General features: G+C 42.3%; 1 protein-coding gene across 1 annotated transcript in view; it reads right to left on the minus strand.

Moving 5' to 3' along the window:
• LOC129708036 (potassium voltage-gated channel subfamily A member 3-like) overlaps positions 1 to 12,644 on the minus strand; it is a 109,342-nt gene that overhangs the window by 74,432 nt on the left and 22,266 nt on the right. The gene's annotated exons all lie outside the window — the stretch shown is intronic.

The following is a 12,644-nucleotide window of genomic DNA, read 5'->3' on the forward strand; positions in this document are numbered from 1 at the left end:
ATCAAGGCTTTAAAACAAAATAGTGGGCTGTTGACATGGATGTGTGGGAGTTCCAGGTGAGGGGACATTGAGAATGATAAAGATTTCAAAAATACAGGGTAGCAAATCGGGAAGTGATACTCACCGTGTCAGTAAGGAATGGAGCTTAAAATGGCTATAAATATTTCCAATTAGTCAGAAAAATGGTCAAAGAAGGTAAAATCAAAGTCTCTTTATTTAAATAAAGTCTCTTTATTTAAATGAAGGCAACATTGGAACAGGATGGACAAATAATCACACAAGCAGCACAGAATGGGTACGATCTCATTGTTATTAACGGATGTGAAGAAACCATGGTCGAGAATTAAATATTCGAGTGATTTTAAATTTGGAAGAGATTAGCAAAATGGAATGAGAGAACGGGTAGGCTGGGTAAGAGAGGATAAGGGTGGCAGAAGGAGAGGAAGTCAGTTTGTAAATCAAGCAGTGGAGTTAGTTTAAACAGAGTTAAGGAACAGCCAGGGACAGAAAACATTGCCGGGACCTGGTCATCGGCTCCCAAGTTGTTGGTAATGTGGCCATCATGTAAATCAGGAAATTTGACATTCACCTAATAACAGCAATACAAGAATCAAGAGGGATTCCAACCCACATCTCAATTGGCAAATCAACAGTAACAGAGTGCAGAACAGATTCATGAAGTGCCTAAGAAAGGGGTTTTTAGATCAGTCATTCTTTGCAACGTCGAATGTTGAAGGGAGACAATAGATATGTAAAATGATGAGAGGCATAGACAGGGTAGACAGTCAGAACGTTTTTCCCAGAGTGGAAATGTCCAACTCTAGAGGGCCTGACGATAAGGTAAAGGGGGAAAGTTTATTGGAGATGTGCATGGCAAGTTTTTTTAAACAGAGAATGGTGGAAACGCATTACCAGGGGTGGAGGTGGAGGCAGATACGATTGTGGTGTTTAAGAGGCTTTTTGATTGGCACATGGAAGTGCAGGGAATAGAGGGATGTGGATCACGTACAGACAGATGAAACCGGTTCAACTTGCCATCATTTTCAGCACATTATATGCCAAAGGGCCCGTTCCTGTTCTGTGCTGTTCTATATTCTAGTGCATTGTGGAACCAAACAGACAAGAGGCTATTTTAGATCCATTATTGTGCGATAAGAAAGGATTAATAATATCACCGTTAAGGGACCTTTATGTGAGAATGATCATTGATAACTGCTCACTGATCAATGATCATTCTTACATAAAAGCCCTTAATTGGGATATTAATAAACCCTCATTGCACAATAGTGCAAAAATAATTGCAAAAATAGTATGATAGAATTTAATGTTAAGATTTAGTTGAATCCAAAGGTCCAAACATAGTAGACTACAATGATGAGGCATGAACAAAGGCAAGCAAAGGTTAACATTAAAAGAATCAATACATTGTTTCCAACAGTTCGGTTTCATTTTTAGGTACAAAACCAAACAAGAAAAGCAGTCTGCTCATGGCTGATAAGTTAGATCAAACAAAATGATATCATGTTGCCAGAAAGAGCAGTGAATCTGATCGGATGATTTCAGATTTCAGTAAACATAGATAATGATGCTAAAATAGAATGCGGGAGTAATCCTATAAAAAGCATAGACACAGAATATAAAAGATTATGCACACACATAAGCGGGAAACACCAGCTAAAGCCAATGCATGTCCTTCAGTCTGAGGCAGGGTGGGTAGAGTGGGGAATAAGGAGAGATGGTGCGTGTTTGTCTTCATGGAAGAGGACAATGCAAAGCCCAGGAAATAGCAGAGAACTGGTCAGGTGAATGAAAAGCTGAAAGAAGTCAGTGGGAGGGAAAGGAATTGCTTGAGATGAATTAACGCGACTTGCTGTCAATAGGTCTCCAGGACTTGGTGATCTGCACCCAAGCGTACAGAGGGAATGGGCTATGCGGAGGAGGATACACCAGCTCCTGTTTAAGAAAGCAGGGAGAATGAAATTAGAGAATAGAAATGTCAGCACAACCTCGGTAGTGAGGAGAATGCTGGGACCAATGATAAAGGAAATAGTATCAGAGCACTCTGTAAACAATAATAAGATGGGGGCAGATTCGGCATGGGTCTACCACAGGTAATCAGGACTAATAATCTGGTGGAGTTTTTGGAAGTAGAAGCTGGCAGATTAGATGTAAGAGAAATAACAGATGTGTATATTTGAACTTCCAGAAGGCCTTCATTATATACACTACACACAGTAAACAAAATTGGAGCCATGGGATTGAGGGTAAGCCAGTGCCAGGGACTGAGGGTTGGTTCATAGGCAGACCGCAGGCAGCAGGAATAAACACATTACATTAGGTTGGGAAGCTGCACTTGGTGGGTGCTGCCGAGATTGAACTGGAGATGTTTGAATGACGGGACCGAGTACAATATATCCAAGTTGGCTAATGATACCAAGGTGGCCAGCTTGTGAGGTGGATACAGAGAGGCCTCAGGTGGATGTGGGCAGATTAAATGAATGAACTACTGTAGGTTAGATGGAATATTTATTAGGATAGAGAAATGAACATGGTTAGTCATTGAAAGATGTTGGTGTTCAGATCAACCTTGCGACACTTCCACACAAAACACAGGAAGTTAACATGCAGGTAGAGTAAGGAATTAAGAAGGCCAATAGTGAGTTGACCTTCATTGCGGGAAGATTTGAGTAGAAAATGTCTTTCGCCACTGAACACTATGTGCAGGTTGGGTCTCCCAACAGAAGTAAAGGTTTTCTTGCAATACAAGCTGTGCAACAAAGGTTCCTGAAATGGAGTTAGACAATAGGCAATACATAATAGGTGCAGGCGTAGGCCATTCAGCCCTTCGAGCCAGCACCGCCATTCACTGTGATCATGGCTGATCATCCCCATTCAATACTCTGTTCTTGCCTTCTCACCATCTTACCATTTAAGAGAGAGTTAGATAGAGCTCTAGGGGCTAGTGGAGTCAAGGGATATGGGGAGAAGGCAGGCACGGGTTATTGGTAGGGGACGGTCAGCCATGATTATAATGAATGGCAGCGCTGGCTCGAAGGGCCGAATAGCCTCTCCCTGCACCTATTTTCTATGTTTCTATATCCCCTGATCCCATATATCCTCTATGTTTATAGAGTCATGGAGTCATACAGCGTGGAAACAGACCCTTCGGCCTAACTTGCTTACACCAGCCAACACTAGTCCCACCTTCCTGCGTTTTACCTATATCCCTCTATACCTGTCCTATCTATGTACCTGTCTAACTGTTGCTTAAACGTTGCGATAGTCCCTGTCTCTGAGAATTATTCAAAGAAAAAAGTGAGTGTAAATGTCCCAAAATCTCTTGTTTATGATGAGGTGGCCCACTGGGCAAGAATAATATTGTGTTAATTCTGAATCACGAATGATGAGATGCATCTACTGAACTCTGAATCGGATCACAAGTAATTAGTCATCACAGGACATCTCAGTCTGGAAGGAAGAGGTCTAGAGGCAATCTAGAAATGCCGAAGAAACTACTGAAACATATTCATCTGAATTGCCGCAAGGAAATGAGTGCATCGCAGATAAAATTCATGGGTAAAGTGTTTCCGAATCAAGTTGCTGACAAAACCAAATGTGGCCCAATTTATATGTGCCCTATATAATAGTAACCTGCAACTGAAAATGTGGGGGTTTGAGTATGTATCTCCAGCATCTGCATTGATAACAACATACACCTGGAGCAATTCATCCATAATATGCATATTACAGGCTCAAAAAATGGAGAGAATTTTTATAACATGTACTGGCCTAATTATTTTGCATCCTAATAACTGTACTTTGCTTCCAGGCTATATTTGGTCTTCAACCATCATGCGCAGTGACTTAAAATATTGGTCAGTTTCTAGTGAAATAGCAAAACTTATGCCAAGGAATCAGTAATAATAAAGGCTAGAAATTCAAAGCCCCTCAAGTGGTTTGATCTTGCTTCAGTTATTTTCACAATATTTGTAAATGATTTGCTCCCATCTCCACGCTAGAGGAAGCATACAGATGTTAATTGCCAAGCTATAAGACATACATTTCTGAAAAAGTGAAGGCAACTTGAATTCATCAATGTGAAAACTACCAGAATGTCAAGGTCACCCTGTCAGTACAATTCCATCCTCAACATCACAATATGGGGAGGTGCTTCATGAGGGTACACAACCCTTTGTGCCTGTTCTGCCATTCACTATCATAGCTAAACATCTGCGCCAGGTATATGTTTCTGTCCTACTTATAGATCCCCTGAGCTCCTTAAAGCCCAAAAATCCGCTCATCTCAAATATATTCAGAGATGGAGCATCCTCGATTCTCCAAGGTGGAGAATTCCAAATATTTTGTCATTTTTCCTCATGTTTGTAATCATTTATTGTCTTTATGCTGGCGGCGTAGCACATAACATAAGCTTTTCACTGTACCTTGGTACACGTGACAATAAACTAAACTCAAACTGAAACTAAACTCAAAATTATCAATTCCTTTTCCCGAGATTCCATTCCCCGGTGCCTGAAGAAGGCTGTTTACCCGAAATGACCTATTCCTTTTTCCCCACAGATACTGTCTGACCCACTGGGTTACTCCAGCACTTTGTGTCTGTCATTCCCGGGTTCAAGATTGTTCAGCCAGGGGTAACATCCACTCGCCATCAATGATGTCAACCCTCAAACTGATCTCCAAGAAGCACCTCGGCATTGCAGAGGGTGACGTGTCTACCTGAACAAATGCTGCACATTGATCAAAAAGGACACTACAAGATATGCTATTTTTAACACATTGTGAAGGATGACATTAGTGATTATGATCAGAGCTGCCAACATGGCACTGACCGGAACGTGCCTGACTCACCCCACAGGCAACCCCAGGAGACTGTGGAGAAGCTGGGCGGCGAGGCCTGTCTGGGCTGAGGGAGCCTCAGCGGCGGTGGCGATGGGAGCCTCGCCGGTGATGAGGCCTTGGCGGCGGTGGGGCCTCTGTGGCAGCGGGAGCCTTGGCGACACCGGGGCCACAGTGGTCGATGAGCGTGGGGGGGGGAGGGGTGGACAATGGGGATCCAGTGTGGGGGAGCCACCCTGAAGAACAATGGAGGGGACCGCCATGGCGGGGGACTGTTGTGAGGGACAGTGGGAGAACAAAGGGAGACCCTGTGTGGGGGAGAGGGGGGCACTCTAGTTTTGGAATCCTCTGCCCAGGGGATAAATCTGGGTTTGTTTGTTTGTTTGTTCGTTCCGGTTAAGGCGCTGTGCACATGGCAGACAGCCAACAGTCACTTGTCTATTTTCTCACTTTTAATTTCAAGTTTTTCGTGTAGCTTGTTGTGTGTTGTGACTGTTGACAGACCAATTTCCCTCCGGGGAAGAATAAAGTTTTATCGTATCATATACAATGAGCAGGCAGAACCCTGAGAGGAAGGATTAAAACAAGCTGTTATCCTGAACAGGTTGGCAGCAACAAGGAGGTTGTTTACTTTTGAGAGGGGCAACTATGTCATGTTGCAGAAGGCATGGGAGGAAGAGGAAAGATACAGCAGCAAAGTGTGAGCACTGCTCAGCCAGGGGGATCCATAGGATGGGAGGGGGGGGGGGGGGGGGTGCAGAGAGAGAAAGAGAGGCAGCTAGGTATGTAATCAGCAAGCCTCAATGTCAATGAGCAAGATGCCATGAAGTCTATAGTATTTTTTTTAAAGGTGTCGGTGGAGGGGTAGAACGAGTTGTGAAAAACAGCCAAGTTCATGCTTGGAATGGTAAGCAACTAGTTTCTGAGGGGCAGGCACCAGAGTAATATATTTGGTGTATCCAGATATGTCGGTGAAAGTCCACACCAGTTGCCCGCCTCGTCGATTGCATTGATTCAAGATGAATATTATGAATATATTGCAGACACTCTCCATAAAGATTAAAACAAAATCAAAATGACACGTTTGGATCAATACCAAAGTCATATTTCTTAAGTGTTGTACATTTATTTCCTCTTCCCCTCATGCCTCCAAAACTGCACAAACACCAACAATGGCCTTCACCTCTCCCAAATACTCTTTTTAAAATGAGCAGCTGCAAACTTACATTCAACAAAAACTTGTCACAAGTCCCGTAAATTTGTCAATTTATTTTTTTTAAAAAGAACACGTGGATTTAATGAATATTTATAGTAAAAAGAGTGCCCAAATTTCTGAAATATTCCAATAAGCTGCATTTATTAATTTTAAGCCTTAAAAGGGAAAATTCATTCAAGACTCATTTTATAGTTTCATTTATTACTCGCAGTGCATGTTCCCCTCTCTAAATGATATCAGTAGTGTGTTCTCTGGGGCAATATGACCATCAAGAGTCTATGCTCTTACATTTATTATATGCAGTCTGTACTTGGACAACATGACTACTATTTGAGATGTTTGTGAGAGCAACTATCAACTGTTGTGTTGCTGTTGTGTTTTTGGGTTGACTTTAACCTTGTTCCTCAGGGAAGATTTGAAACAAAACTCTGGCCTAAAAAAGAACTGAGCTAAGCATAGAACACAGAACAGCACAGCACATGAAGAGGCCCTTCGGCCCACAATGCTTACGCCGAGTTAAACTGATCTCATCTGCCTGTACATGATCCATATCCCTCTATTCTCTGCACTTCCATGTATCTATCTAAATGCCTCTTAAACGCCACTTTTGCGTCTATAGTATCGCCATTTTGCAATACATTCCAGGCCCCAACCATCATTTGTGTAAAGAAATTTGCCCCGCACGTCTCCATTGAATGTTTGCCCTCTCACCTTATAGCTATGTTGGATATTTCCATCCTTGGAGAAAGGCTCCAACTGTCTACCCTATCTATGACTTGCATAATTTTAGATACTTCTATTAATTGTATTGTATTGTATCCAAATTTATTGTCTTTGAGACAACGAAAGGCCCTCCAGGCTGTCTACCCTATCACAAAAAAAATGACTTACATAATTTTAGAAATACTTTGAAATATTAAGCCTCCCACAGAAAGTCCACGACACAACATGACATTGGCACAGAGAAAACATAGTCTAAGCCTCTCCAATCTCTCCCTGTCGGGGCCTTCCGAAACCGCCGCTAATGGCTAGAGTGTGGACAACAACTTTTCTGAAAGTCAAACATATCAAACATGATTAGAGGGAAAGATTCAGGGGGGAACTGACCACCATCAGATCCTTGATCTGCACGTAGGGAAAAGCTCAGAATATACAAGTGTAGAGCAAAGGCTTACAGGTAGCTGTGGGTGGAGGAGGGGGGGGGGGGGGGGGGAAGGAACGGGCGAGGACGCGACTCGAATAATAGTCGCGCCCTCACCAGGAAGCGGCTGAAGGACGGTATTACATTCTCACTGGTCATAAGGCCGCCAGCCCCCGCGAGGCTGTCCCGCCGCTGCTGGAGCTCCCGTCGATCCCGGCAGGAAAGGCCGCGCCAATTTCATGATTCATTTTGTCCTGCTTAATTTGGAGGAGGACGAGAATCATTGTTCCTCCTGCTCCTGTTGGTTTTGAGACGGAAGGAAAAATAATGAGAAGGAAAAACAGAAATTATAAAACAGACAAAAAAAATTATTCACACAAGCACTTCTGTAATCAAATAATTCAGTGTTTGGTTACTTTCCATAAATTGAATTGGAGAGTACTGCCTTCAAATGACCAGCCGAGTGACATTAATCCACTCCTGATTCTCAAAATGATTTGGGCAGAAGAGGAAATAGACAAAAAAGTTCTCTGTCATTTTCACAGTAATCATACTTATTTAACAGGAAGATATTTATAGAGAAACTGATTAATGTTACATTTATCACCAAAAGCGTTGTTAATAACACCTGCCCTTCAAAAATAAATAAATATTAATAAAGTAAGAAATACCTAAAGATGGGCATTTTACTATGATGTAAGTTAGTGTCCAAAAGATCTGACTGCCGTGCCTTACTCAGCACCAACTGTGTGTCGGAAGGAACTGCAGATGCTGGTTTAAACCAAAGATAAACACAAAAAGCTGGAGTTACTCAGCGGGTCAGACAGCATCTCTGGAGAAAAGGAAGGGCCTCGACTCGAAATGTTACTTATTCCTTTTCTACAAAGATGCTGTTTGACCCGCTGAGCTACTCCAGCTTTTATACCTGCTGTATACCTGTGCTATTCCAGTCGGACCTCCACAGTCCTTTGTGGCAGAGTTAGTTGATTGAAGGCACAAGGGCCAGCTCAACAACCCGGGTTAGAATGGTAAATAAGCCAAGTTTGTGAACCTTTTCCTATTTTAATTTCCATTTGATTTACCACCTGTGGGACACACAGATGGCATGGTGGCGCAGCTGGAGAAACTCAGTGGGGAAAGCAGATAGTTGACATTTTGGTCGAGACCTTGTATCAAGACTGAGTGTAGAGGGAAGATAGTCATTGAGAGGAAAGGAGGGGAGACAGGTATAGTCAAGAATGCCAACCACCCTGGTCATTCCCTTTTTTCCCTTCTATATTCTGGGGAGAAGGTGCAGAAGCTTGAAAACTCGGATGTCAAGTCTTAAGAACAGCTTCTTCTTGCCCACTGCTCTCAGACACCTGAACCAATCACCTGCTCCTAAAGGTGCTGCCACACACTCTTAACTCTACCTTGTTTGGTTATTCCATTATTGCACTGTAATATTCTTTAAACATTTCTGAGGGTAAACACAAAATGCTGGAGTAACTCAGCGGGTCAGGCAGCATCCCTGGAGAAAAGGAGGAGGTGACGTCTCAGGACGGAAACCTCCTACAGAATTTTGGATAAAGGTGGGGGAGGGACTGGAGGAGAGAAACTGCTTTGTTGGCTGGTTTTTACATGTTGTGACCTATATTCTTCATTTCAATTTTTGATTATTTTTTTTATGTTTCTGACACCGTTTCTCGGGTATTTCCAGGGCCAGGGCTCCTCCTCGCATCACCAGAGTCCCTGAGCTGTTCACAGGTTGTCTCTGGATTCAGAGCAGTAAGACCGGCCCTCGATATCCAGATCAGATCAGTTTGGAATGTGATGATTAGTGTCAGGGAAATGCTATTAAATAAGAATGAACGTTAATTCTGTCACTAATGTGCTGTGTGAAATATCCCATTAGCATGGCGTAACGGTAGCAAAACGTCAGAGACCAGGGTTCGATTCTGTCTACTGGTGCTGTCCGTACAGAGTTTGTACATTCTCCCCGTGATCTGCGTGGGTTTTCTCCGAGTTTTACGGCCTCCTCTCACACTCCAAGGATACTGCATACAGGTTTATAAGTTAATCTGCTTTGTCAAATTGTAAATTGTCCGAAGTGTGTGTAGGATAGTGTTAGTGCACAGGGATCGCTGATCAGCGTGGACTTGCTGGGTCGAAGGGCCTTTTTCCACGCTGTGGCTCTAGACTAAACTAAACTAAAGACACAAAAGTTGGTAAGTTAATTGGCTGCTGTAAATTACCCCCAGTATGTAGGTGAGTGGTAGAATATGGTGGGAATTAATGTGAATGGGACAAGAATGGGTTACATGGAAAATTATGTGAGGGGGTGGGGAGGAGAATGGGATTGTCCCGAGAGCCAGCATAGATTTGATGGGCCGAATGGAAACGAGGAAAAACGAATTGTCTTAGTAGAGAGTAAGTGCAAGAACCTTCAGTTTACTTGTTCCTCGGTGAGATGAGTTTTTCACTGTCAAAAAACTTTGAATCAATTTTTCAGAAACAATACATTGAAGTTACAATAATTCAATAATTTAAGAACAGCGTGACGTTAACCACATTAATAAATGGGTAAACCTTGCTCCATCCCCCTCCTGTTCTCTGCAAGAGTTTGGTGAACAATTGTTTGAAGCACTGATGCACCAGGCTCTACTCAGAAGCTGAAGCAGGAACAGATGGTGAATCAAGTGTACGATTAGGCTCATTATTTGACCAACATGGTTACTTCTTCCAATTACTTAATTTGCTCAATATCTCAAAAACATACATTGTACATGACGTGAAATAGTAATGTCATTTACGATTTAATCGTCCTGCTGTTCAAACCTGTTCTAAGTCAAATAACCAGGTTCACGAACTTCAACAATCAGGATCTTAAACCACACTGCACAACCCTACCTCCGCACTGTTCTACTCTGGATTTTATGTAGATTGCACTGCATGCGTTGGCTTGTACTGTTTTGATGTACGTACCTAGCATTACAGATTATTGATCGTTGCCTATCTATTTGTTGTGTTGTTGCACTCATGTGCCTCGAAAGCTGTAGCACGTCAAGGTGTTATTGCAATGTTCCCAGTGCATGCAACAATTAAACACTCTTGACTCTTGACGTTACTATGAACCCACAGAAATAGCCAGTACGCCTCACATTGACCTGAGCAACTTCAAACTTCAACCACTCTGATGCTTGGCAGACAACACTGACTAACGTTGACATTGTAATGCATATTTAAAAACAGTGGCACAAAAATCATTGCAATAGAAGCTAACGTCTAATTTCTTACTTTTTCCACAAGTTATTTTGGAAATGATCCTACTGATCTTCCTTACCACATTGGATATAAAGATTTGACTTAGCCATCATATTCATTTTCAAACTGGTGAATCTGAAGGAATCTGAATTCCTTCTCTCCAGAGATGCTGCCTGTCCCGCTGAGTTACTCCAGCATTTTGTGTCTTTCTTCGGTGAATATGAATGTAGGTTTAGCAAGTTATAATATCTGCACCGCTGTATGCAACTCTTTTTCTTGGGCTTTATAGTAATTGGCTTTATGCTGAAACTAATGGGTGAAGCAATTAGACTTCTTACCTGCCAACTCAAATAATCAATGATACAGCAAAAAAGATCACATCTAACGATGGAACACAGCACTTTGTGACACTTTCATTGATACAGTTTACCATTGTAACTATGACTGGTGTGAATTGGTGACTTCAGCAGCCATACATGCCCAGGCCGGTTAACCGGTTACCACTGCAGTCAGAATAAAAGCATTGCTGCAAACCAACTTCTCATGGCAACAAATAGGCTGGAAAAATCAGCCACCCATTTATTCTAGAAGTTGACACTGTGATATTGGAGCGACCAGATTACTCCGGCCTATTTGAAACTTTTCATTATGCAAACAGCTCGTATATGTAAGACTAGATCTACATTTGACAAGAGTGAAAAATTGTCTCCTTAATGGATATTATTCCATTAATTTAACACTGCAAAACCATCTAGTCAGCTAATTACAGCTAACTGTGTTTTAAGATGAGAAATGTTGCAAATTACTGCACAAAAAAAAAAAATCAGAGTTTCCAAGAAACCATAAACTAAAATAGATTTCAGCACACCACATTGTGTGAACAATAAATTTTAGTTTGGTATGTGTTTTATGCTTAGCAAAATACTTCCTTGACAAGTTATGGTGTCAGCTGAAGTGAGTTTCAGAACTGGCAGCACATCACAGCTAGGGGAGACATTTTCTGGACAGATACACCAACGGAGTTCCATCAACAAATAAAAAATGCACACCCATCATGTCTGACAGCATGGAGGTCACAGACAATATTAATGGCCAAGGCAAATGCAGGATAGAATCTCCCAGGGCATGTAATTAATGCAATTTTAACCCTTCCCCACTGCATCCCTTGATAGAGCTTTTATGTATGGGCAGCACACTGGCGCAGCGGTAGAGTTGCTGCCTTATAGAGCCAGGGACCGTACTATCTGGAGTGCGGAGTTTGTACGCTCTCCAAGTGACCTGCATGGGTTTTCTCTGGGATCTCCGGATTCCTCCCACACACCAAAGATGTACAGGTTTGTAGGTTAATTGGCTTCAATAAAAATTGTAAATTGTCCCTAGTGTGTAGGATAGCATTAATGTGCGGGCATCGCTGATCGGCACGGCCTGTATTTGTGCAACATCTCTAAATGAAACTAAAACTAAACTAATGTCATAAGTATATACACAGACCCCATGTTATGGAAGAGTACTGTTTCTGAGAGCTGTCTATGAGCTTAGTTCTCCCCAGTTCACGAAAGTCTATTTTCTACTGTGATCCATGTTGTATCACTCTACATACACTTGCTGGAACTTTCCATTTCATTCATTACTCACCCGAAAACTATGTGTAAATTAAACTACTGGAAGTGATACTGTATCCAGTCATTAATGAATACCACAAAACAATTTATTACTGAGCAAAATACAAAGTGCTGGGGTAACTTAGAAACATAGAAACATAGAAATTAGGTGCAGGAGTAGGCCATTCGGCCCTTCGAGCCTGCACCGCCATTTAATATGATCATGGCTGATCATCCAACTCAGTATCCCGTACCTGCCTTCTCTCCATACCCTCTGATCCCCTTAGCCACAAGGGCCACATCTAACTCCCTCTTAAATATAGCCAATGAACTGGCCTCAACTACCCTCTGTGGCAGAGAGTTCCAGAGATTCACCACTCTCTGTGTGAAAAAAGTTCTCCTCATCTCGGTTTTAAAGGATTTCCCCCTTATCCTTAAGCTGTGACCCCTTGTCCTGGACTTCCCAAACATCGGGAACAATCTTCCTGCATCTAGCCTGTCCAACCCCTTAAGAATTTTGTAAGTTTCTATAAGATCCCCTCTCAATCTCCTAAATTCTAGAGAGTATAAACCAAGTCTATCCAGT

The sequence above is a fragment of the Leucoraja erinacea genome, chromosome 22 (assembly GCF_028641065.1).
Source record: "Leucoraja erinacea ecotype New England chromosome 22, Leri_hhj_1, whole genome shotgun sequence".
Lineage (NCBI taxonomy): Eukaryota > Metazoa > Chordata > Chondrichthyes > Rajiformes > Rajidae > Leucoraja > Leucoraja erinaceus.